The sequence below is a fragment of the Antechinus flavipes genome, chromosome 6 (genome assembly GCF_016432865.1).
Source record: "Antechinus flavipes isolate AdamAnt ecotype Samford, QLD, Australia chromosome 6, AdamAnt_v2, whole genome shotgun sequence".
In the NCBI taxonomy this organism is placed as follows: Eukaryota; Metazoa; Chordata; class Mammalia; order Dasyuromorphia; family Dasyuridae; genus Antechinus; species Antechinus flavipes.
This window is the reverse complement of record NC_067403.1, coordinates 145,307,914-145,335,777: the sequence shown is the minus strand read 5'-3', so window position 1 is coordinate 145,335,777 and position 27,864 is coordinate 145,307,914.

Sequence of the window (27,864 nt, the reverse complement as noted above, 5' to 3'; positions counted from 1 at the left end):
TACTTTCAATATTTTGATAACTTAAATATAATTTTTGTAATCTGATATATTTTATTTCATGAATTTAAAATATTATTCTGATTATTGTTCTATAAAAGATGATAAGCAAGCTGATTACAGAAAAGCCTTGAAAGACTTAACATGAACCGATACTGAGTGAAGTGAGCAGAACCTGGAGAACATTGTGCACAGTAACAAGACTGTGTGATGATCAACTGTGATAGACTTGGCTCTTCTCAACAATGTGGTGATTCAAGGAAATTTTAATAGTCTTAGGATGGAAAATGCCATCCACATTTAGAGAAAGAATGTAACATGCAAAAACTCCAAAAAGGTATACCTGAATCAGAAAAAGGAGCAGTTAAGGCTAATTACCTATTTGGTGTGAGATCGTGACTCTATTAGCATATGTTTGGATAATGGCTCCCCTCACCATTGGTGCTTTCTGAATGTTTGGTGTTAAGATAATTGTAGGCAAGGATTGGGGGGGAAAGGGGGAGAGGGAGAAGAGAGGCCAGAGTCACTCGGCTGCAGGAGGAGGAGGAGGAGGAGAGAGGTTGATTGGTGACTCCTTACTCCAGAATCCAGGATAGATCTTTGGCAAACCTTGTGGCAGCTTGCTTTCCTCCTTCACTTCTCCCTACTAAAGACCAAGGACTTTGATTTATCCTGATTCTGGCTGACCCTGAAGCTCTCCAGGGAGCTAGTCCATACTTAACAAAAGAATTATCGAGACTGAACATAGATTGAAACATAGTATTTTCACCTTGTTTTGTTTGTTTTTTCTTTCTTATAGTTTTTCCCCTTTTGGTCTGATTTTTCTTGTACAACATGACAAATATGGTAATATGTTTAAAAGTATTGTACATATCAAACCTATATTAGATTGCTTGCTATCTTGGGGAAGGGAGAGGTTAAAAAGAGAGGGAGAAAAAATTGAATACCAAGTCTTACAAAAATGAATATTGGAAAATATCTTTACATACATTTGGGAAAATAAAATACTATTGAGAAAAAAATAATAAAAATAAAAATCCATAGGCTTCACCAGATTGCTCAAGGGTCCATGATACCAAAAAGATATTCTGTATTCTAAAGGAAAAAGCATGAAATTTTTAGGATATATTTTCCATTGATAATAAAGAGAATTAAAAAAGAGTCAACATAAATAATGAGTACTGGGTTTCTAATGGGTACCACTGCTTAGTGACAGTGAATAGAATGTTGAACTTGGAGTCAGGAAAACCTAAATTCAAATTCTGATTTGGGGATTTACCAGCTGCATGACCCTGGGCAGGTGATTTATAATCTCTGTATCTCTGTGAGTTTCCTCATCTATAAAATGGATGTAAGAACACCTCCTTATAGGTTTGTTGCACAGATCAAATGAGATAACACATACAAAATATTTTGAAAACCTTCAATTTCTACACAAATGCTATTATTATTAATAACATTAACATCACCAGAAAAATGTTCTTTCTACATAGGAAAAAAGACTCTTAAAAAAGATGTTGATCATAATATTTCTTTGCTTACCATATAGGTATGAAATGTTGAACTAGTCACCTAGTGATAACAATAGATTACTTATTTTGTATTCTTTTACATATAAACTAATCACTTCCCATGAATTATTCATTTAATCAACTCATTCCATAAGCATTTGCTAAGTTTCTTCTATGTGCTAGGCACTGGGCTAGGTGTTAGGGATTTTGAAACAAACAAAAAATGAAAATTTGTGGAGGAACAAAATATATAAAGGTAGATAAATAAATATACATAATGTGTAAAGTAAATACAAAGTAATTTGGGGGCGAAAAAGCGGTGGTGCTAAGATCATGTAGCAATTGGGGGAATTATAATAGGCTTCATATAGGAGTGAAAGGAAGCTAGAGATTTTAGTGCAGCCATCTCAACTCTCAGATCCTTATCCAAACCCCAGCTTTCCCAGATAAATCTCAAATCCTATAACAAAACTATTTCTTCCCCTTTTAGAGGTACCCTGGGGGAGTTAGAGATGATTCTTTAATACCATTGACTCAAGCTTCCATTGATATGCTTTTCTCTAAGATTAGCAGTTCAGAATTACATTTATCAGTCAGCTTTAAGTATCTTGTAGTATGTCTTTTAAGTATCTTTTGTTCTGATGTTACAGTAAGAACAGTTCTTAAAAAAAAAAAAAATTCCCAAAGATTGGTGACAAACTCTTCTATAAGAATATACAAAATCTGGGGGAGGAAGGGGAATTTAGTAAAGAGTGCATATGGCAAAGGGTTGTCAATTGCCAGAAGTCCTATTTACCGACTTATGGGATGCTGAGGAGATTCCATTTAGGTATGGAAAAGTTTCTTTAAGGGTCATGATTCTATGACCAGCTTTTCCTTGGTTCCCAGTGCCAAAATACTGCCAGTTGAATTGGGAATGCCAATAAGATACTCATGGGAAATATAATATCCTGAACTCTTTGAAGTGTTGGCCAATGGAAAGGGAGAAAGGAAAGAGACTTAGAAGAAAGTCAAAGTTGAAACTTCTCTCCCAGAATGTTCTTCCTCTGCAGTCTTACTGAAATACTCCAAATTTAGTCCCTTTTGAATTTATTTGAGAACATATAGATGAACCTTGGTGTGATCAAATTTCTTCAGCTTATCTGAACACAATTCCCTTTTCAAGGTCACTACAGTTACAGTAACTTTTTGTACTAAGTCTAAAGCATGGCTGATTGATTGGTTGAAATTAAAATCTATGTTTGCAATTGAGTGATTATATTCACTTGGTTAAAGTATCAGGTCACATTAGCACTTACTTTAAATAGGGTAGGGTGACTTGCCTGAGTAAATCAATTAACCTCACTCTTATACTACTAGACAGATGAAAAAAATACATTCTAGCCAAGGAAGACAGATCAGACAAACACGTGGAGACAGGAATTGGAATGTTATGCACAAGGAGAAAATAGGCCATTTTAGATAAAATGTAGAGCATGTGAAGAAGAGTACTGCAAACCTATTTTAAAAAAGCAGAATGAAACTAGATTGTGAAAGGCTACGAAACAGAGGAGTTTTATATTTTGGCTTTGTGGAGAAATAGCCATTGGAGCTGTTTGAGCAGGGAAGTGACATTGTCAGAATTGTGTCCTAGTAATATCAATTTTACCTATATCTGGAGGGTACAGATGAGGGGAGAAACTTAAGGTAGGAAGACTAGCTAGAAGACTTTAAAAAAGCAATCTAGTGAAATATACTGATGACCTGAATGAGAACATTTATGGGTCTATGAGTGAAGAGAATAGATGCAAGGCATGTAGCGGCAAAGTCAATAAGAATTTGAAGCTAATTGGATGAGGAAGATGAGAAAAATAAAAGAATTGAGGATAACCCCAATGTTGAAAATCTAAATGACTGAAATAATGGTGGTAACTTCAAAAGCAATAACAAAATTTTTTTAAAAAAGAAAAATTTTAGCTGCATGATCCTGGGCAAGTCACTTAACCCCAATTGCCTCAGAAAAAAAAAAAAAAAGAAAGAAAGAAAATAAAATTTTTCCTTAAGAAAGAATTCTGCTTTCAATGTATTAAATTTAAAATGTATATGTATCATCTAGTTGGAAATGTTCTAAAGCAATTGGCAATTTGAAACTGGAGTTTGGAGATGCCCTAAAGTGGTTACCCGGGACTTCAGCACAAAAATTTTTGGGGGAAATAACTTAGCTAAACAGCAGTTTGAATGAGAAATCTCTTGAGTTACTGTAACCATTGCAGATAGTGATTACCATTTTGTCTGATGCATGTTTCAGCTATTATCAAATGACAGTTATGAATGGTAATAATTTTCACATGGTAAGTCAGGTAGACAAAAAAGCTCTGAAGACCCCCCTAGATTTGACCTGACTATCTAAGTATTCTATAATCATATAGGTGATGGAAACAGTGCATAGAAATTTGGAAATCATTATATGTGTGTGTGTGTGTGTGTGTGTGTGTGTGTGTGTGCACGCGCGCCTTAGGTAGAAGCAAAGGTAAAATTGTGTAAAGAAGATCAAACAGAAATTTATAGTAGAGGAAAAAATAAATTATAGAGTATAAAAAAATTCCATGCCAAGTTACACAAATTTCCTTAAACAGTTGCATAAATCATTTAGTCATATGAGCTTTAGGATAAGAACCACTTAGATAAATTTTAAATTATTTTTCAATACTATTGGAAAGTACTTGAATACTTGCCAATACATAAGAGAAAATCAATTTTCTTTCCATGTATTTTTCAGTTTCAGTGATACCATATTAAATTACTTCATAATCATAAACTTAAGTTAAGAGTAACTTGGAAGGCCATAATCATTTAGTTAGGCTAATGTAAATCTTATGTCAGATTCTTCTTCTTGATTCTCACTTTTGCATGGGGTATACTGCGGGACTTCTTACTTTGCTGTTTTTTGTCTCCTTTCAAAAATGTAGAAGGGAAACCTGGCTAGTCAGCAGTTGGTATGAATTTTTTTTTAAATCTAGAGGTCTTAATGGACTGCAAGCTCAATAAGAATATCAACTATGTAATGTGACAAAGAGTCTGAGATGATCATACAAAGGGAGGAGTTTTCTCGAGTCAGATTACAAATGGAACCATAGTAATCAGCTCAAGGAATCACTTATTAGAAAGAATGTTGACAAGATAGAATGACCAGGATGAAGGCGAGAACTCAGCCAATGTCCTGTGATAATCAATTGAAAGACCTTGGGAGGTTCATCTTGTAAAAGGCATAAGTGCAATCCCAATCACTGCTTTCAAATCTGTGAAGAGAGGCAGATTTTGGAAGTTACAAGTAACTTTCTAACTCATGGAAGCCCCATTAAAGTAGAATGCTGATAACTTTAGGAGATAACATTTTCCTCTTACATGGAAATCTAGAAATGGATGCTAGATCACCATTTGCCATCACTTTATATTGAGCAGATAGAGAACAAAAGTTCTGGTACTAATTAGATTAAATGGACCTTGAGGAACCTCCCAGTACTCATTAGTATCTTTTTTCTTTCAGTACTTTTAGGTTTCATGTAATTTTTTTTTTTTTACTGATAAAAATTTCATTGAAAAAAGCCAAAAAATAAAGAATTCATGCCTTTTCATAATTCAAACTTTAGGATCCAAAACACCTAAATGATATTTTCCATGTTCAAACTTTTTCTTAGAATAATTTATATAAGCTAAATTACAAGTTGGATTGAAATTCAGAAGTCATTCCATTACTAGATTGTATAGGGCATCCTAAAAATCTTAGTGCAAATTTATGTGTTAATAGCTAACACGTACATTAAGACTTTGGGGACACTCTGTACATGCAATCAAAATAATGCATGACTGTATACTCTCCAAAGGCAAGTCAACAACTTCATCAACTGAATATCAAAATTAGTGAGCTACTTTAAAAAACAGAAATGAAAAGAGAAAAAATATGTGGCTTGTAGTGACACTTGCTAGAAAAGGAAAAAAAAAACAGTTAAGAAGCAAGAACAAAATCAAGATATAGGAAATTTTTAGCATATTTAAAAGTAAAATGTTTTTCTAAAAGAAAATTGACAGGTCAAAATTTGGGACTATTGTTATCTAAATCATTTTCATTATATTGAAAGATTAGTACACATGTTGATATTACTGCCCATTATTATACATCCTACATAGATTGATGCTAATGTTGAGTTTAACAATCTAGGTAGCTGGGTGGCACAATGCATAGAGCACTGGATTGGGAATCAGGAAAACCTGAATTAAAATCTAGCCTTGTCATTTATTATCTTTCTTGCTTTCTTGCTTGTGTGTGTGTGCTGAGGCAATTGGGATTAAGTGACTTGCTGAGGGTCACACAGGTAGGAAGTGTTAAGTGTCTGAGACTAGATTTGAACTCAGGACCTCCTGACTTCAGGGCTGGTGCTCTATCCACTGTCATTTACTACCAACATAGCCTTGGGTAAGTAATTTAATCTTTTCAACTCAGTTTCCTCAATTATAAAATGCAGATAATAATAGCATAAACCTTATTGGGTTGTCACAAACACCAAAGAGGCTATTTATAGAGTGCTTAATATAGTGCCTGGCACAAAGTAGACACTTAAAATGTTAACTATCATTACTATTGTTTCTAAAATATTTATTTTATTATATAATTAAATATATTACATGAAATCAATAAAAAGTCATGAAAAGAAGCAAATCAATTCAAACACCTTATTCTTATATTTGAACTTCTTTCATAGTATTTGTAAATCAAGTGCACTTGTTTCCTTAAATATAAGGCAAATTAAATCACAATAAAGTTTTATTCTAATCTTACTCATGAGGAAACTCAGAATTTAGGAAAGAAATTAAGCGATATTGAATAACAGACTAAGTTTGAATTGCTGAAATCACTGATACTCAAATTTTTTGTCATAGCTACATCCATGCCACTTAATAAGATGATAATTAAAGTCTGTTAAGAAATAACTGCTTTCTGCCTTCAGAAAAAACTTAGGAAGACTTACATGAACTGATGCTAAATGAAAGTGAGAAGAACCAGAAGACCCCTGTACACATGTATAGAAATATTGTGTGGTAATCAAAATCTAACAAAAATTGATATAATTTTAATGGAACATCTTAAAACAGCAATAGAAATATTAAACTCCCTTATTAAGAAGAAGGAAAAAAATTAATAGCACATGAGTAAACATCAGAAATCTATCAGACTTGCTCTTTTGAACTGAGTAGATGACATTCCACTGAACAATAGTAATGGCTGACAAAAGATCCCGTTGGATTTGTCATATGAAACTGAAAATGATTTATTTCAGGATGGAGGTAAACATTCATAAAATGACTAATATGCAGAAGTATAAATAATCAGGGCCTTTCTTGGGTAACATTCACATGAGCCAGGTCTGTATGTGCTGACAACGAAGCATCAAACATTTCAGTCATTTGGATTTGTTTATGGAAAATGAGAGAGGAAAAAAAGAAATGGGAGGGATCATGAAAGTAGTCCAGCACTAGGTTGTTTGTTGTCAGTAAACAAATTAAAGTGAAAAGGGTTATTCTTAAGGAGTCTGATAACATTTTATACCTATTGTGGACTTACTCTGACTGGCTAGATTATATACCAAAAGCTCTTTATTTTTCACTAGCAATAAATTCTATTCATAAAATTACAAACATGAAAATATCTTTAAGAATTCAAATAATAGAGTAGGATGCTCTCAAAAAATCCTCCATGAACTCAAGTAAAGTGAAATGTACGGTGTACAAAGTAATAGCAGTATTCTGGGATGATCAGCAGTAAATGACTTTGCTATTTTCAGCAGTACAATGATCCATGATTACTCTGAAGGATTTATGATGAAAAGTCCTAGCCATCTCCAGAGGAGGAATTGATTGTGTCTGAATACAGATTGAGACATACTCTGTCTCTCTCCTTTTCCTCCCTCCCTCCTTTCTTCTCTCCCCATCTTTCTTCCTTCATTCCTACCCCCCCCTCCCTCTTTCCTTTTCTATTCTTCTTCCTCTCTCTCTTTACTTTTTTTTTCTTGAGGATTCTATTTTTAGGGTGGGCGATATATGTTTTCTTTCACAACATAACTTTTATAGAAATATCTTGCATAACTTCACATGCAGTTTCTTAATGGGGGCTGGGGCTGAGATAAAGGAGAGAATCTGGAACTCAAAAGTTTAAAAAACCAAATGTAAAAAAATTGTTTTAAATGTAACTGGGGGAAAATTGAATAAATAAATAATTAAAAAAAAAAGAAAATAACTAAGGGAGGGGGAAGAATTAAACTAATAAATTATATTGGAACTAGACTCTTAGCATAAACTAAAATGTCATTCTCAATTGCCCAGATGAAATAATGATTCATAAAAATTTAAGAACAATATTTTAGTAGGTATTATCACATGATACTTATAATCTCCAAGGCACATGAAATGAAAATCTCAATAATCATAATCTCCAAGATACATTAAATGAAAATCTTTCAAAACACAGAGGTTTATAAGAAGAAATTTAAAACTTCAGGATTTTGGTGTACATTATGAGTTCATGTTAGTCCTGTTTTCCTACCTGCTACTGGGATTGTGATAAGGCTCTTCTTAGATAATCTAAAGAGGATGAGCTCACATTCAAATATTTATATTCAGCTAGAAAAAGATGTTATTTTATCTCCTTGAATAATAGTCCACATGGCATTAAATAGAATAATGGCAATATTGTGACTTATCCCAGTAATGTCTCAACTTCATTGAAAAAGTTGAGAAAAAAAGTATTACTATTACTACAACAAATAATAATTTCCATTTTATACTTTGCTCAGCATCTTACACATGTAAATGCTCTCTCTTTATGATACTACTTTATTGAGTAATTTAATGGTAAAAGTCGACAGGAAAAGAAAAATTCAGATGGATTCCAGGTGAACATTTTCATACCTGAAATAGGAAAAGAATTTTTGTCTTAAAGGGAATGGTAAAATATGTATGTCAAATGGTAAAATATGGTCAATGAGGCTTAGGCCTTAGCCCATGGCTATATGCTCTCTTGACTGGCAACTCATGTGGAGCCCAGTGAGCCTTCTCCTGGAAGTGGATGAAAAAGCAGCAATTTTCCTCCCTGATTTTGTGTATGCATAAGTATTCTCTGACTATTGCATAGTGATGAAAAGCCTTTAAACTAACTGTTGAGCTGAAACAGAATGTATATAGAAACAGCTGAAGAACTCTTCCTTCTGGTAGGAAGAAATGTTATTAGCTTCTGGGCGGGGATGAGTAAGTAGTATTAGTGGTATCAGCCAACTATAGACAGCAATCTACTTTCCCCATCGAATGTCAGGTAACTGTGAGCATTCTCACAGTATGATGATTATGATTATTCTTTCCTGATTTGGGGTGAATGAATATTAGACACAAATGGACTAGGATATGACCTATCCATTATCTTACTTGAGCCTTATGACAACCATGTGATGTAGGAACCATAGTTATTCTAATCTATTTTACAGATGAAGGAAGAAATTCAGAGACATAAATAATTTACTCACTTTTACACAACTAGTAAGTAAGGAGATTAAGGCAATATTTACAAGCAGTTCTTCTTGTCTCCAAATTTCTTACCCTATTCACTATACCAGTAGACATATTGGTAATACCATTAAGAGGGAGGGACCAATAAGTTAAGAATTGTGAAAGTTACAGGAATTGATGAAAGAAGTACTATTTATGTCATGTGCAATAGCCTGTTGAGTTTGGATGATTTGAGTAATTAAAGCAAACATGATATCTTCAAACTTTAAGACTTAGTTTCCTCTTCTGTAAAATAAAGAGTTGGACCATATAATTTCCAGAGTCTCTTCTAGCTCTAAATTCTGTGATGGCTCTTAAATAGAAACTGAAATATAAACATTTAATCTGTCATTGAATGTTTAGCAGTAGTTATCAAGAGGAGTGAAAAAGGAATAAGAAGCAATTGCCGTCTTCACAATATAAAGCACCTCAGTAGAAAAAACTTAAAAAGAAAGCAATAAATAGCCACAGGTAGCTAAGCTCAACATGTACCATTACTTTTTCTAATTTTGTAAAGGAGGGAAGGGTCCATATAATTTTCTAGAAAACAAATAATAGGTCTTATTGAATTAATATTTTTTCTTATTTTCACAGTATTTTCTAAAAAGGATTATCATCAAACATTTGTCCACTATCACATGTTGTCTCTATGAAAAATTTCCATCTATATAGACACAGAGAGAATTATAAGAGAATTAGTGAAGGCTTGAGTTATATTTGGGGTGGTGGTATAGGGAGTGGAGTTGGAATAAAAAAGATGGGGATTTGAATCCTCCTTTAGAAACTTATTAAGTGTGTATGATCATGGCCACACCCCAGTTTCCTTATCTATAAAATGATAAACTTGGACTCTGATTCTCACATGCCTTTCAGTTCCAGGGCTGACAACTTCTCAGTAAACATTTATCCTTTATCACATGCTGTCTCCTTTTTATTATATTTATCCTTGTCCCCCTTTTAAAAAAAAATCAAGAATCTAGTTAAATCTTGAGGGATTTCTATCTTTTCTGAAGTTCCTGGAATTTAAAAAAAGGGGGAAGATTTTTAGAACAATTCATCACAAGTATTTGTTAAGTTCCCTCTTATATAAGGTAACATATTGGATGCTTTTGATGAATTTTAAAGATTTTTTACACCATTCTTTTATAGAGTAAACAAAGAAGCTTTTGAATGAGTGGATTACCAGAGCAGAAGATGAGGACTGAGACATAGAGGTTTAGCCTGGCCCTTTTTTTTTTTTTTGGTTGAATTTCCACTATTATTTTCTAGATGCATTTTTCTGTTTGAAACTGAAAGAGTTGTCTCAGATAATCAGAGAATTTTTTTCCCTATCAATTGGCAATGTTTTGGGGGTTATTTTTGAGTAGCATTTCACGTTAAAATTCTAAAGGGTTTTCAAGGTCTTTAACCTTTGCCTGTAGCACTCTCTGCCAAAGGCAGATTTCAAAGATCCAAGCATGATTGGGAGAGTTTCACTGTTTCTCTTGTAATTTCCACAACTTGAATGTGTTTTGAAAACAAAACAAATAAAACAAGCTTTTAAAACTTGTTTTTTTTTTCTCCTTCCTCTCTTCTCCTCCCTTCTTACTTAAAAATGAGTTCTAAGATTAATCAGATATTTCTCAAGATACTTACTGCTTTGTTTGGAAATGAAATTAATCAAAATCAAATTCATAGGTCAAAGAAACTGATTAAAACATATTTCATTAGAACAAGGGTTTTAAAAAATCTGAATTTGATTTCCACATCACTGAACTTCATTCCCAATTGTATGATGTTGAATTAGGTTCCAGAAGTGATGTAAGTTATCAAAATTAAATCTGCCTCCCATGACCATTTTACACATAAATGTTTATTGAATGAATTAAGGATCTTTAGACATGCCCTCAGACCTGGAGGAGCCCTAAAAACTATTCCATTTATATTATCAGAATTTTTCTTCTTGTTGATACCAAAGTTCCAAATAATTAATCAAATTGGAACAAATTAATTCAAATTGTTAAAAGACTGAAAACATATGTTTGCAATTATTCATTTTATGTAGGAAGTATGAAAGACCAGGAGTGAGAAGTTTGGTGATTTTTAAATTGTCTTCTCTAACTCCTCCTTTTCTTCTTCCTTTCCTTCTCTTCTTCCTCCTCCTCTGCCTTCCTCTTTTCCCCTTTCTTTTTCATTTCTGAAGCAGATCCTGATGATTAACAAGTGCTTTGATCACTGGCTGTAGGATTGATATTTTAATGAGAAAAATGTACCCTCTATTACAATTGAAACTAAATGATCATAAATATACCAGGCCAAGAGGGCAGAGGCATATAGAAACTTGTTTGATGTTGTGGTGATTGTTGTTCTTTTTAAATTGTTTCTCCAATTTCTGTTAGGACATCCCACTGAGGAAACTTGCTCTCCCAGTATGGAGCTTCATTTTTTTTAAACTTAATACTTCCTAGAGCAGGAATTCTTAACATTTTGTGTGTCCTAGAATCCTTCAGCAATATAGTGGATCCCATGGATTCTTCAGAATAATATTTTTGAAAGTATAAAATAAAATCTATAAGAATGTGAATTATGTTGACATGAAATTATCAAAACATTAAAAAAAAAAAAAAGCAAGTTTATGGACCCCAGATTAAGAAATCCTGGAGATTTAGAGAACTACTTGAAGATATTGAAGGGTTAATTAACTTGCTAAGAGGCATGAAGCCAGGAAGTATGGGATACAAGGCATGAATTCAGGTTTTCCTGAGTTCCAGACCAGATTTCAGTTTACTGTATCACCCTGTTTTTTAAAAATTTAAAATATTAAAAGTCTAAACCATTGCTTCCATGTAGTGCAGAAATGACCCTGCCTTCTCAAAGTCACAGAGAGAGATAGAAGAAAAGAACACTGACCTGGGCTATTGGATGTAAAGTGCTTTGTAAATCTTAAAGTAGTAGATAAATGTAAGCTCTGATTATAATCATCTGTAAAATGATGATTGTGATCTTGAACTCTACTTCCCAACAATGTTATAAAAGATCAGATAAAGAAAAACTAATTGGGGCAGCTAGATGGTGCAGTGGATAGAGCATCAGCCCTGAGGTCAGGAGGACCTGAGTTCAAATTTGATCTTAGACACTTAACACTTCTTAGCTATGTGACCCTGGGCAAATCACTTAACCCCAACTGCCTTGGCAAAAGAAAAAGAACTAGTTGTGAAGAAACTCTTTTATTACAAGATAAGAAATATGGGGTATTCTTTACAAAGGTCATAAAATCTTATAGCTCCAAAATGTTATCATCTGAATATTCCATAGAAATCTCAAACTTAAATACATCCAAATCAGAATATATCTTTTCCTAGAGTCCAATTCATTTCCTAATTGCCCTACTTCTGTTGAGAACACACCAACCTCAAAGTTAACGATAATCTTGAAATCATCTTCTGTTCTTCTTTCCCTTTCATTTAATTAGAGCTAGTTGATTCTACCACCTCAATTATTCTCCCTGCTGTTAATTTGTCTACTTACATGGTCATCACTCAGATTCAGACTTCCATCATTAGTCAGTGGCTCAATGGAAAAAGTGCTGATCCTAGAGATAGGAAAATCTAAGTTCAAATCTAACCTCATATTAGCTATGTGACTGTGCAAGTCACTTAACTTCATTTGCCAGTTTCTTTAACTGTAAAATGGGAATAATAAGAGCACCCACCTCCTAAGATGTTGTGAGGATCAAATGAGAAAATACCTATTAAAAATACTTAGCACTTTGCCTGGCACAGAAGAGATTCCTTATAAATACTCATTCTTTTCCTTTTCATATTTTTCTCCTAGATCAGAACTCAGGAAAGGAGGTAAAGCTGCTTTCAAGTAGCCCATGAAAATGAAATCAACTATTATGAGGATAGTAGAAGGGATTGAGAGCAAATATTTTGGTTGTTTCAGACTCTGCATGTTGACAATTCTGTGCATGAATAGTTCATGCTATTTAAAAGTATGGTACCTGGGTATATTATAAGTTATTCCAACTCCTATTTAACAGAAAATATTTATGTGCAACACAAAAGAGTAAAATCAGTCACCATATCTTATTACATTTCATACTTTATATTCACTCATATAGCTAGATAGTGCTTTTCTTAAGTAGCAGGTAAGTTCCTCGGAGACAGGGCTTTTACTTTTTTTTTTTTGTATTCAGCTTAGCATGAAACCACGTATACAAATAGGCAACTAAATAAATGTTTTAAGTAAATAAATTGATTATATTAGTGATTCAGAAGAATGAAGAACTAGAGGAAGTAGCCATATTGATAAAATCATGGATACTTTGAAATACTGAAGTCCCTATAGCTATACAGGTCTTGTGGTTTTAGAAGAGAGAATTTGAGATTAAATGAACCCCAAATTATGTAGCTTTCAAAATCAAGGGTAAAGACTAACATGGGATAGTTATCCACAGTGGTCAAATATAGTATAATCTCTCCTAATGATAAAACCTAATTATTCTATTTCTCAGACCATCTATTCTTAATGTGTGATACTCATCAGAGTATCAGAGCCCCTCCTGAACCTAAACACTACATTCTTTGTTCCTTACCTTGACCTACTGCTGTCTCCAGCCTGAGAGTTTTACCTGTTATTTCAAGTTGACAGAATTCATAATATAAATTTATAAATAGAAACCCTAGAAAATATAGCTCTAAATTACCTTAAGTGCCTTAGAGTGAATGAGAATTTAAGTATTTCAAAATATCATAATTGAGTAAAAATATGGAATTTTAAAAATTAGAGTATTTCTTTGAAAATATTTCAGCTAACATTTTAAGTCAATATTTACTTATTATATTAATACATGTTGCCTCTTCTTAAACAATATAAGACTCTTGAGAAAAGGGATTGTTACATTCATCCCTTTTTGTCCTCAGAACTAAGTTTGTCCTTCATTCTTGAAGAGTACCAAAAGATATCATTATGTTGGAGTCAAGTTACAGTGTATCTGACTGTGGCTAATTAGACCAATATGAGCTTGGAATGTTCAGCCACAGGTTGTACACAAATAGTCCATATGAACATTGAGTGAAGTTCATAAATGTGCACATCTCCAGTTTCTGCTTGGCTCATAGAGTGTAGCACCTTCTTTGATGAGAGCACATTGTGCTGGGTGGTCCTGTGCCAGAGTCTCCTGTGTCACGTAATCAATTCCAAAGTTCTTCAGAGAGACCTCATATTTCTTCTTCTAACTACCTTGTAAGCACTTGTCTGAATGCATATGCTTGCCTAAAAGATATTGTCCAGAAACATGTAGAAATTTGATAAATGAGTGTTGATGAATTGATTTATAAACTATAACCTGTTTTTTTTTTAAGTTGATTGGTGTGTTTTGTTTTCACATTACAAACATGTACAGGTTATTCTCACATTATAAGAGTTCTCTTATAACAAAGTAAAACAGTAAAATAAGTGTAATACTATAGTGATCTTATCTGAAAGTATTTGCATATGGAATAGTGCTTTCCTTCTTGCTCCTCTTTAAATAAATTGATTATTTTAAAAAAATACTCTCAATTAGCTTCTTAGTTCAGGATCTTTACAATCAATCTAAGAGGAGTCTGTAGTCAAATAGGAGAAACCCCCCTCTCCCCATCACCACCACTACCTCAGTATTAGAGCCGCTTTTGGATTATGTGGACAGACCTAACATAATTCTCCACCTGCTGTGACTGGTGATCCTCCCTATTCCTTATTTAGACTAGAGAATGGTATTGCTTTCAAGACTTAGGCAAATCTGTAATTGATGGTATAGAAGTAGTACAGAGCAAGCTGCTGTCAGAGGAAGTACACTGTGAAATTTCACGTACCTGAGTTGGGTTAAAGGCCACAGCTGCTAAGTGACAAATAGTAGTAGTAGAATAATGATAGTTGACACTTACAAAAATCCTTAATGTAATGAAGAAAGATTTAATAATATGACTTCCTAGTGCAAATCCTAGTGTCTTTTCCTGTTTAAATAGAGAGAAGTAAGAAAATGAGTAAAATATAAAAAAGTGAGAAAACTAATAGTTGAATTCTTTAATTTATCACATATTTGATGCCTAATTTATGTTTTGAAAGAGTCAAGAAGCACTATAAGTTATACAATATACATTAGTCAAATCCATCATTTTTACTGGACAACTTAAGTTCTTGGCTAGATTTCTTAAGAGTTATTTCTAAAAATTTCCCAGGCCTGCTTATTAAAAAAAAAAAACCCTGAAGCATCTTTAATATTGAAGTCTATATAGTGAAACAACTTTCCAACCAAGAAGTCAGAGAATGGAGCTTAAAAGCAGCCTCACTGGTGATCTCCAATGTTTTTTTCAGGTGCAAAGGTTGGTATAGTCATTATTACAGAATTTTAGAATTGGAAGAGACCTCTAAAACCATCTAGTCCAATCTATACATTAACCGAAACAATACCTTTGCAATATTGAACAAGTGTCACATAGCCTCTCCTTGAAAGACTTCCAGGAAGGGGGAATTTACCATCTCTCAAGGCAACCCATTCTTCTTTGGGCCTGTTCTAATGTTCATAAGTTTTCATTGATATCAAACCTTAATTTTCCTCTTTGCAATTTCTATTCATTGCTCTGTGTTCTAACCTCTTGAACCATGTAGGACAAGTCTAATATCTCTTCCACACAAAATTCCTCTCAATATTTGAAAACAGTTGTCCAATTTCTCCTTTTCCCAATCCTTACTTCAGTCTTCTCTTCTCTTAGCCAAACATGCATAGGTCCTTCAACTGATCCATGTATGACTTGGACTCAAAGCCCTTCCTATAGGATTTTTCTTGTGCAAACTAAACAACTCTGAGATACCACCACACACCTCTCAGATTGGTTAAGATGACAGGAAAGGATAATGAGGAATGTTGGAGGGGATGTGAGAAAACTGGATCACTGATGCATTGTTAGTGGAATTGTGAACGGATCCAGCCATTCTGGAGAGCAATCTGGAATTATGCCCAAAAAGTTATCAAACTGTGCATACTCTTTGACCCAGCAGTGTTTCTACTGGGCTTATATCTCAAAGAGATCTTAAGGGAGGGAAAGGGACCTGTATATTCAAAAATGTTTGTGGCAGCCCTTTCTGTAGTGGCTAGAAACTGGAAACTGAATGAATGCCCATCAATTGGAGAATGGCTGAATGAATTATGGCATATGAATGTTATGGAACATTTTTGTTCTGTAAGAAACAACCAACAGAATTTCAGAGGGGCTTGGAGAGACTTACATGAACTGATGCTGAGTAAAATAAGCAGAACCAGATCATTATACACACCAACAAGAAGACTGTATGATGATCAATTCTGACAGATGTAGCTCTCTTCAACAGTGAGTTGATTCAAATCAGTTCCAATTGTTCAGTAATGAAAAGAGCCATCTACATCCAGAGAAAAGACTGTGGGAACTGAGTGTGGACCACAAAATAGCATTTCCACTCTTTTTGTTATTGTTTGCTTGTATTTTTGTTTTCCTTCTCAGAGTTTTTTTTCTTTCTAGATCTGTTTCTTGTGTAGCAAGATAATTGTATAAATATGTATACATATATTGGATTTAACATGTATTTTTAACATATTTAACATGTATGGACTACCTGCCATCTAGGGAAGAGGGTGGGGGGAAAGAGGGGAAAATTTGGAACAGAAGGTTTTGCAAGGGTCAGTGTTGAAAAAATTACCCATGCATATGTTTTGTAAATAAAAAGCTGTAATAAAAAAAGGGGGGGAATTGCTTTCTTCTGGATGTTCCTTACTCCCAGAGTAAATTATACGGAATCCCAATCTACCAGATGTTCTCTTGTTGGGGCATAACACAAAGGTATGATTACTTACCTAATCCTGGAAGCTATGCTTCTCTTAATACAGTCCAAGATAGCCCTGTTTTTTTTTTTTTTGGCTGCTGTATCACACTGATGATTTATATTGATCTGAAGATACACTAAAACCCCTAAGAGGTTTTTTTTAAGTGCTTTATGTATATGCTTGATATATCTCATGTCAAATTAAGAATTTTTTAGTAATTTATAGAAATTATTTTTAATGCCCAGCTGATTCTATGAAAAGTCATTTGACCTTTCTGTTCTTCTTCCATGCTATCTAAAACAGTTATGCAGAACAATATTATCTAGTTGACTATCCATTAAGGATGACTAAACAGATTGTGGCACATGAATGAGTTTTTAATGTACTATAATATATAACAAATGTGAAGAATTTAGAGAAGAATGGGAAGTTTTATAGAGAAGGATGAGAAGAATGGAGTAAGTGAAATAAGAAAATAACAGACAAAATGACATCAATAATGTAAATAATGTAAACAAAAAAACCCAGTATATTATAATGACCCAACTTTGCCCTGGAGAAGAGTTGATTAAATGGACTTCCCTCCCTCATTTCAGAAGTGAGGAACTCTGGATGTGGAATGTAACATATTTTGTCACATGTTATTCTTGATTTTGCTAAATAACTTTTATTTTTCAATATTTGCTACAAAGAATGGCTTTCTGGATAGGGAAGTAAGGTGGCACAGTGGATAGACTAGTAGGTCTCAAGCTTGGAAGAGTTGACTTCAAATCTGGCTTCAGACACTTCCTAACTGAGTAACCTGGACTTCTTTTTGTCTCAGTTTCCTCAACTATGAAATGAGGATAATAACAGCACCTATCTTTAAAGATTATTATGAAGATAAAATGGGATTATAATAGTAAAGCTCTCAGTATAGTGCCCAGTATATAGGAAACACTATATAAATGTTAGTTACTTTTATCGTTATTGTTATTATTAGGGGAATGGAAGGGATATATTCAGAAATGAATGTTGTTGAAAAACAAAATATATTAATAAAAATATAATTTTTTAAAAGAATGATAGTATCTTCTTTTTTCTATTGCTCTTTTTTGGAGAACTCCGTGTAAATAATCAGAACTAAAAAAAAGGAGTGTCCCACAAAATGGCTTAATTTAGAATAAAACAGGAAAGAGAAAAATGTTCCTGTTATCTTTTTATTTAATTAAAGATATAGTAACTAGAATTTATATAGCACTTTTAGTTTTGCAAAGTATTCACTACATATTAACTTGTTTGATCCTTACAGCAACCCTGTAGATGTAGATGCTATTTCATTCTCCTTTCATAAACAAGGAAACAGACTGAGAGAAGTTGTTACTTGTCCAGGACTAAACAACTAAGTCTTATGTCAAAACTTCTGTATAGTGAACATTCTTGCTGTCAGTATATAGTAGTACCTATATAACCCTACATAAAATTGTGAAGTGGTCCAGATTTATTTGTAGTGTCCTATCACTTCCTTTCTGTATGCCATGCTTCCTCTTCCTCTAATCTCATCTCTTCTTCATATTCTCTTTGTACCTCTCTTGTCCCCAGTTCAATCTTGGGTCTTATTATTCCTTTTTCTGTTAATTATCATATTTAAAAATAATCTGATTCCAAAATTTTAGCTGATGACATAAGGTCTCACTTTCTGATTAATAAGAGGGTTTCTGAATAACAAAAAGCTTTCAGAGACTGATCAGCAGAATTTCAGACATTAGTGGAGAAACTGTTCAGGTGAAAACACCCCTCAAGTCACACTGTGCTGGTGGCCACATGTTCAGTCAACTTGTAAGATCAATCCTATAGAACTACAGTAGACATATATTTGATTGTACCCAAAGAAAGGACTGTTCATAATTATCACTTTAACTATCATTTCAGTGTGACTGACAGCACAACTTTCCAAAACCTTTCAAGAGAAAACCATGTAAAATACTTTATCTTGCTTTCTAGCACAGTGTTACTATGTGTTACTGCCCAATCGATAAAATTAAAGGATGCAGATAAAACTTGAAAGGTCATAAAATATATACTTCTATTTCCTAGAAGGACCAAATTCAAACCAATTAGACAGATTGGTATCTGTCTCATGTTTAAAAACTACTATTGAAAATGATTCCTAAAACTCCCTCAATAAGTCATTTCAGGATTTAGTTATAGAACAACTGGTGGAGAAAGTTAAAATTCATAACTCAAGTCCCTCTTAATGCTATAATTTAATACAATTTCTTCTTAGAGAAACAGCTAGTCACTAAATTTGCTATTTATAGACTCAAAACCCTTAACATTATTCTTTTCACGCTAATCTAAATTTATTTAACTGTAACCTAAGTTGTGGGCTTATAAAGGCTTCAGTCCTGAGATTTCCCACAAATCTGTCTCTGACTTTGGTTCAAGAGAATATAAATTCCTTGAAGACAGAAGTTGTTTAATTTTGGGTTTTTAGCCTCCCAGAATTTGGAATAACATATGGTACTCAGGAGGCATTTAGTAAATGTTTGTTAAATGCCCACAGGCTTTATCCTAGGAATAGCAAAATAAAACTCACCTAGGTCCTACTGGATGTGGATAAGGCCCCTTTCATAGGGCCTTATCTTCTTTGTAAGTCCTCAAGCTACTAACTATATATGAACCAAATACAAGACAAGATTTATTGTGCCCCACAGAAAGAATGCAAAAAACTCAAAGGACTTAAAATAACCTATGAAAACACAGACATTCTTCCTTCCCTCCAGTTGGTCCCTCCTTCTGAAGGCATCTTAGCACTGACTTGTACTTGGTTCTTTTTCCCAGAAGAAACATATATTTGGGATTGCTAGAGATGTAACTCTTCATCCTCCAATGAACATTTTTCTTCATTAGTTAACTAAACAATACTTCAGATGAATTTTGTTATTTTAACATTTTAGACTCCCTGGGAAGAGAATTTTGTACACATTTCAGATTTCTAGCAAGTTAGGTCTATGAACACTAGAATTGGGTAGTTCCAATAATCATTCTTTAAATAGTGGAGGAAAACTTAGATTTAGAGAGTTTTTGTTTGTTTGTTTGTTCCCAAAAACAAATGGAGAGGTTCTTAGATAACATGGCTATTCTTCTCTCTAAGAGGCCTCAGGGAATCAAGTAGAACTATTCTTTTTTTTCTGGACTGGCGAGACCCAGGATGGTACTCTACTGTCTCTAATTGCTGTCCTTTTATATTATTAGAGTTCACAACTCTTCTGGGAGCATGAGCTTCCTACCTCCATGGCTACTATCTCCTGGCCAAGAAGGAACTTGAAACTGAGTCAAGTTCACTTTGAGGCCAGTTCTCTATATTCTACATCGTGTAATTTATGTATTTTGGCCTTGTGCTAATTAGTAAATGGAATAATAATCATATTATCTCTATTATTGTTTTGAAGTTCTTATCTTTAATATTTATGATATTTCTATATTCTATTAGAATGTATTTTAATGGAGAGAAGATATACTATCAGGTGATCTTTTTGAGTATCATTATTATTATTGCTGGAAAACTAAGTAGTGTGATGCTGGACATGGAAACAGAGACTCATCTTCCTGAGTTCAGATATAGCCTCAGACACTTATTAGCTTTGTGACCCTGGACAAGTCACTTCACCCTATTTGCCTCAGTTTTCTCATCTATAAAGTGAATTAGAAAGGGAAATTCTTCTTTGTCAAGAAAATTCCATATGGATCATGAAGAGTCAGATATGACTGAAATAACTGAATAATACTCCAATGCATACCATGGAACTGAGGGGTTCCCTAGATAGGACTAAGTAGATAATCAGACTCTCCCTCTTCAAGGATCTGGTTTCATATGTGCTCGGCTCTCTTTTCATCTTTTCACTTGTGTTTTTTTTCTTTTCATATGCCCAAATTCTGGGTTGCAATAAAAAAAAATCAGAATGCTAATCAGCTCTATGTTGGCTAATGCCAATCAAATAATGTCATAGTTCAATCAATCATCTTTAGTGAAATCAACCATCACCCATGCCACGTCTACCATTCCCAATGTTGTTAGGAGGGTCAAATGAGATAGTACTTGTAAACTTCTCAGCAGAGTTCCTGGCACATAATACAAATGCTTTTTCTCCTTTCTTCTCACTTTATGATAGATACATGTTGGAATCCTAGTGTTAACTCAACTTGAAACAAGGTGATAATTCAAGTGTTAGAATCATAGTGTTAACTCAATGTAATTGATACAATGCTTGTGTTCACACCTTTACTCATTGAAGTTCACACATTTGGGAGATTTCAGGGTTTAGTATGAGATATCCGAATTCACACCTCCCTTGAAGCTCTTAGGGCCAGAGAGCACTATGGGAGAAAACCCATAATCCCTCTCTCTGATATAAAAGAAGAAAGCAGAGGCCCACTGAGGAGAGTGAAGCTGAATTGGAGGCTGAAGAAAGCAGAGGCAGAAGCAAAAGACAAAGCTGCAAGAGCTCTTGGAAGCAAGCAGAGAGATAGGCCTCTAAGGGCAATATTGGAGACAATAAAAGATCTGAACTTTTATTACCTAGCTGCATTTAGGGTAATTATTGATCTGAACTGATACTAAGGCTGCCTCCAGAAAACCTCCCCAAGAAACCTGCTTTTTCCCAGAGAAAAATCATTATATTATTTTAAAGAAGAACAAGAACTCCAACAGATACAATGTAGAATATGATGGAGGCAAAGCCTCCGAGAAAATCATTAGAGAAATCACTTTAAGCTGAATTACTACTCTTTCTGAAAAAAACGAAATTGCAAATACTCATAGAAAAACATAGTTGAACCAGTCTAGTGATGGCTCAGAGACCAAGTGACCTGTCTGATTGACCCACTTCAGCAGGGGCCATGTCCAACATTGGATTTGCCTGCCCAGGCCAGCTCAGCAGCAGAGTATTTCTGAGCTCCAGTGTCCAATGTGCCATTCAGCTCATTCAGCCCAGGAGTGAGTTGAATTATAAAGCAAAGATTCCACTTCCTGTGAGGAGCAAGTTCGTCTAAGTCATGAATCCGACAGAGCTACTATTACTCTGTGGAGAGTCAGCTGTGCTTAGAAATGGGCAACTTTAGTCGCCATCAACAATAGCACACTGCCTCAAAGTGAACTTTTGGGGACTCTTTGGAAAAAGAAATGACTTGAAAATCCTGAAGAATTGTCAGTTGCTTTCTCTGTGAGTGTTCCTTAAAAGTAAGCCTTAATTAATTGTATTTTTAGTTTGTGCTCCCCAACTTTGTTCCCCAACTTTGGGTGTCTTTGTGGGAAATTACATCCCTATTTTGGGAGGGAAATGCTTTGTAACTCTTGTTCTAGCTCTAGCATTTGAGAAAGTTATTTTCTACAAGTTTATTAAGCCTATCACTGATTGTTAAGGGGAAGTAATCTTATTGTGACTCAATAGCATATCACTGCCCAAATTCAGTGTGAATTAGTGGAATGAGCCCAAAAGGTGTGTTCCATATGAATTAGTGATCTCTTGGCACTTTCCAAAAAAAAAAAAGATATGACTGATTATAGTAAATTTCATCTTATACTGAGGTAAACTTATGTCCAAGTTGGTGGGACAGAGGGAAAAGGAGGGGATAGGCATTTCTTAGTTGCCTATAGTATTTGTTTTTACAAATTCTATCTTTTTTGATCTTTACAACAACCCTATTAATAGAGGTACTTTGATTACCCCCATTTTATAATTGGGGAAAGGAAGAAATTTTAGGGACTTGACATTTACAGCTAGTTTCTCAGGCATTCTAAGTTTTGACTCCAGGCCCAAAGCTCTATATCACCAAATTGCCTCTACACAAGCAAATTTATTCCCTTAATTTACCCAAGAATACACCTTAAGAATTGGTTGATTTAGAAATTAAATCCCAATATTCTGATTCTTGTCCATATTTCTATTCTGTAGCTCAGGATGGTTTTTTTTTTAATTATATTTTATAGCTCAGTATAACTAGCACAAGTATAAATGTAGTTATGAACCTGATTAGTTGCATTTTATTCTTCACTATACATTACAGAATAAATGATGAATCCTAATGGATATTAGAATTAAGTGTACAGTAAATTACTTATGTAAAAGTTTTAATTTGATACTTCTCAGAATTCAGGAATGACATTCCCCTCTCAGGTTATATGAGTTAAGGGATCTTGGCTCCTCTTCTGGTGACATGGTGTCAGATACTATTTTAATGAAGTAACATGTTTCATCCATCCATGACATCAGAACTCCCAGGACATATGAGCTGAGAATGCATATCATATATACAGCAGAGCACCAAAAAAAGTCACTGAAACTATGCAAGTTGAGTGCTTGCATTTGTAATTACGTCTTTGGAAAATATTTTGGAATCATAAGATCAATGATTCATTGATATTTTAAAAACTTCAACCTAAGTAAAGTGTAACTTAATTATTAATATTAATTAAATGATACTACCTTTCCTATGAAGCATTTTCCTTCTTTCTTTTTTTTCAATCATGTAAAGCATTTCCATATTAGTCATTTTGTACAAAATTCAAATAAAGCAAAAAAAACTGAAGAAAGAAAGTGAAAAATAGTATTCTTCAGTCTGTTTTGACACTTGACCTGAATTCTTCTGTTAGTACTCCAGGATCATAAATTACAAAATAATTGCTGGTCTGTGTTGATAAAGAAAGTTCCTGACATCAATGAAATCATTTGTTTCTGGAGTCAGATTTTGATAATAGAACTTTCTAAATTAGTAGCAAGAAGGTTGATTAGAGAGTCCTTTCTATTAAAAAAGGAAGAGGATTATATTATTTCTTAATATAAAAGAGACAACAGTGGATAGAGAACTGAGCCTGAGCTCAGGGAAGCTCAGGCTAGTTCTACAGAAAAAGGTAAATCCAGAAAACTTTGTCTCCATGACCTTCCCACTTCCTCTTCCTTCAGCTTTCTGCCCATGCCTTTATGACAATATGGTTGATTTCAGGAATCTTCTATGGCACCTTATCTGGCTCAGATTATTATTCTTCCTGTAATGAGAATTCTTTTCCCTTAGAGGGGAACTTATTTTAGCCTTTGTTGTCTAAGAGATTCTCAAAAATCTTCTCTAATACTACAGACTAAAAGTAATGATTCTGTGGGCATTCAGCTTTCCTTGAACACAAATATATACATATGGACCTTTGTCATCAAGGTGCATGTGTTTTCATCCAGCCATTCTGGAGAGCAATTTGGAATTATGCTCAAAAAGTTATCAAACTGTGCATACCCTTTGATCCAGCAGTGTTTCTACTGGGCTTATACCCCAAAGAGATACTAAAGAAGGGAAAGGGACCTGTATGTGCCAAAATGTTTGTGGCAGCCCTGTTTGTAGTGGCTAGAAGCTGGAAAATGAATGGATGCCCATCAATTGGAGAATGGTTGAGTAAATTGTGGTATATGAACATTATGGAATATTATTGTTCTGTAAGGAATGACCAGCAGGATGAATACAGAGAGGACTGGCGAGACTTACATGAACTGATGCTGAGTGAAATGAGCAGAACCAGGAGATCATTATATACCTCAACAATGATACTGTTTGAGGATGTATTCTGATGGAAGTGGATCTCTTCGATAAAGAGAGCTAATTCAGTTTCAATTGATCAAAGATGGGCAGAAGCAGCTACACCTAAAGAAAGAACACTGGGAGATGAATATAAACTGCTTGTATTCTTGTTTTTCTTCCCGGATTATTTATACCTTCTGAATTCAATTCTCCCTGTGCAACAAGAAAACTGTTCGGTTCTGCACACGTATATTGTATCCAGGATATACTGTAACCTATTCAACATGTAAAGGATTGCTTATCATCTGGGGGAGGGGGTGAAAGGAAGGAGGGGAAAAATCGGAGCAGAAGTGAATGCAAGGGATAATGTTGTAAAAAATTACCCTGGCATGGGTTCTATCAATAAAAAGTTATTTAAAAAAAAAAAAGGTTTATGTGTGTTTGTGTGTGTGTATATATGTATGTGTGTGTATGGGCAGAAGGTGGATCAAATGACTCCATTATTCATTTGTTTCCATATATAAATTATATTACTATTCTTTCTTAATTGCATACTTTGTTATTTGATTTTGATTTGTCACTTTTATACACTTTGTGATCAGATATTGGAATACCCTGATGATCTATATATCCCGGACAAAAGCTTACAGGATGATAGATGACATTGTGACAGAATACATTGAACCCTTCAGTTCAAGAAGAAGCATGAGAAATTTGATTTTGGAGACCCTACAAGCATTTTATAGAGTTTATATGATTCTGAGAATTGCAAAGACTATCAAAAGCACACTGCAAGAACAGTGATCCCACTATATAAGTAGGATATAGATTTATTCAAGGTACAATAGGCACAATTCACTTAAGTGATTCTAAATTTTTTCCAGAACTTCTTATAAAACTTCCCTTTCAGTTGTGTAGGAACTCAAGTAATAACCTGAAGAAGCTATTAGTATACCTTATCATCATGACTCATCTGTTCTCCATGCTTCATACACAGTGATTGTATGGAAAAATTATTAGTTTGTGAGTGAGAACTGTAAGGAAGGCTGCTATACCATGGCAAGGGTACAAAATGCCTTGGGATTTTTGTGGGTGATGCTTGTGATTTTCAGAGTTTACCACTATCAAGTGTCTAAGAGAGAAATAAGTAAGAAAAACATTGTCTTTATCTATCAAGTAGAATTCTAAAGATGTGATTGCATATCAGTCAATGAATCAATGTGAATTTAATGACTATGTGCTGGACTCTATTAAATTCTGGGTTTGGAAGAAAGGCAAAAACGATTCCTATCTTCAAGGAGTTCACTTTCTTTTCTTTTAAAAAAACATATTTCCATAATTGTCATATTGTACCAAAAAAAATCAGACCAAAGGAGAAAAACCATGAGAAAGAAAAAGCAAACAAATAAAAAAGATAGTTCTCACTTTGATGCCGATGGCATTTTCCAGCACAAGTCTTTTGGAATTGTCTAGGATCATCACATTGCTAAAAGGAGCCAAGTCTAACACAGTTATGATCATAACATAATCTTGCTGTTATTGTGTACAATATTCTGCTGCTTCTGCTCATTTCACTCAGCATCAGTTCATTTAAGTCTGTCCAGGCTTTTCTGAAATAAGCCTGTTCATCATTTCTTATAGAACTATAATATTCCATTATACTCATATACTGTAATTTATTCAGCCATTCTCCAACTGATGGGTATCCACTCAATTTCCAATTCTTTGGCACTACAAAAAGAGCTACTACAAACATTTTTGTACATGTAGGCCCTTTTCCCTCTTTTATGATGTCAAAAAGTTAACTTTTTAAATGAAGGAACAACATAAAAAAATTACATACATATAAGATATATAGATAGACAGAGACAGACAGATAATTAGATAGATGTGATGGAAATAATCTCAGAGAGAAAGTACTAGCATTAATAGGGAACAAGAATCATAAAGAAGATAGGATTTTAACTGAAATTTAAAAATAAGCCAGGGAATCCAGGAGGCATAGCTGATGAGGAAGATGATACAACATGTGGAAAAAGAGGACGAGATCCAGGTATGAAGCTCTAACGTGTTTTAATTTGATCTGGTTTAGGCCAAGCCTCCAAGTGAAATACTCTTAGATTCTTCAAAAGAATATTGACTTAATTTTAACAGAAAGGTATTTAACAAGAATAGGTGTTGAGAACTCTCTTAATTGATTCAGTTGAGTGAAGATCCTTCTGCCTGAGTTGCCAATGGCCATCTGCCAGCAAAGTATTAGAGCATGCCAGGAGATCCTTGGGGTTATTTTTCACTCTGGAGACCAGCAAATGACATCAATATTTTGAGTCTTTAGTGTTCTGTTTTCAAAAACTTTTTAGGAAAAACTGACTTCTACAAGGCTAGAAAGTCAGGATATTGCTCCCATCACATTTATGGGCAAAAATGCTCAGCTAGGAATTAGAATAGTTCTAGCCATGATATTATAGGAAAAAAAGGTCTTTGTATTTTGTATTTGTATTTGTCTTTGTATATACTGGTCACATGAAATTTATTTTGAACCACATCAAATTTTCGAGAGCAGGCTATCTGAGAGGTACCATTCTTGACAGGAATTTAAAAATCTTAATAGTTCAAAAGACATCTAAAAAGAAAGTAAAAGAGAGTAATTAATTTATAATAAGGCTGGACAGACAGGTTGTATTCAGATAGTAAAAGGCTTTAAATACCAGAAGATTTTTGTTGTTATTAGGAAGACCTGGTTCAATTTCTGCCTCTGGTACTTAAAATTATACCACTAAAATTATGCCAGGGAGGCAAGTAATTTAGCCTCCCTGAATCCCATATAACTCTTTAGAATAATAAATTATAGGATTTCCCTATTTGCCCTAGGATATCCTGTTCCAACAAAATGACCATCTTTAATATGTTGATAAGAACAAAATGACAGTCTTTAATATATTGATAATGGAACTATACTAGCTATTAGAATCAGTCAGTTAGTTAATAAGCACCTACTTTGTTCCAGGTCCTTTGCTAAGTGCTGGGGGTATAACAAAAGGCAAATGACTGTCTCTATATTCACTCTGCACTAATGGGGGAAACAAAAAAGCAAACAAATACAAAAAAATTCTAACAGGATAAATAGAAAATAATTACAAGAAGAAAGGCACTAAAATTAAAAGGGTTAGGAAAGTTTATGAAAATTGGGGTAGGGAGAGGAAGATGAGCCTCTTTGTGGGTAGTAAGGAAGGACCTAGTAGTAGTGAGAGTCCAACTGAAGTTGTATAATGAATTTGTAGTAAACTCATTTGCATGATTTTCTTTACAAGTTTAGCAGCTTGTGTGTGTATGAGTGGAACTTGATGGTAGCAATGAACCAAGGTCAAAATTTGGTATCATATTATCTATGATATGATAAGGGCTCAGGAATTTAAG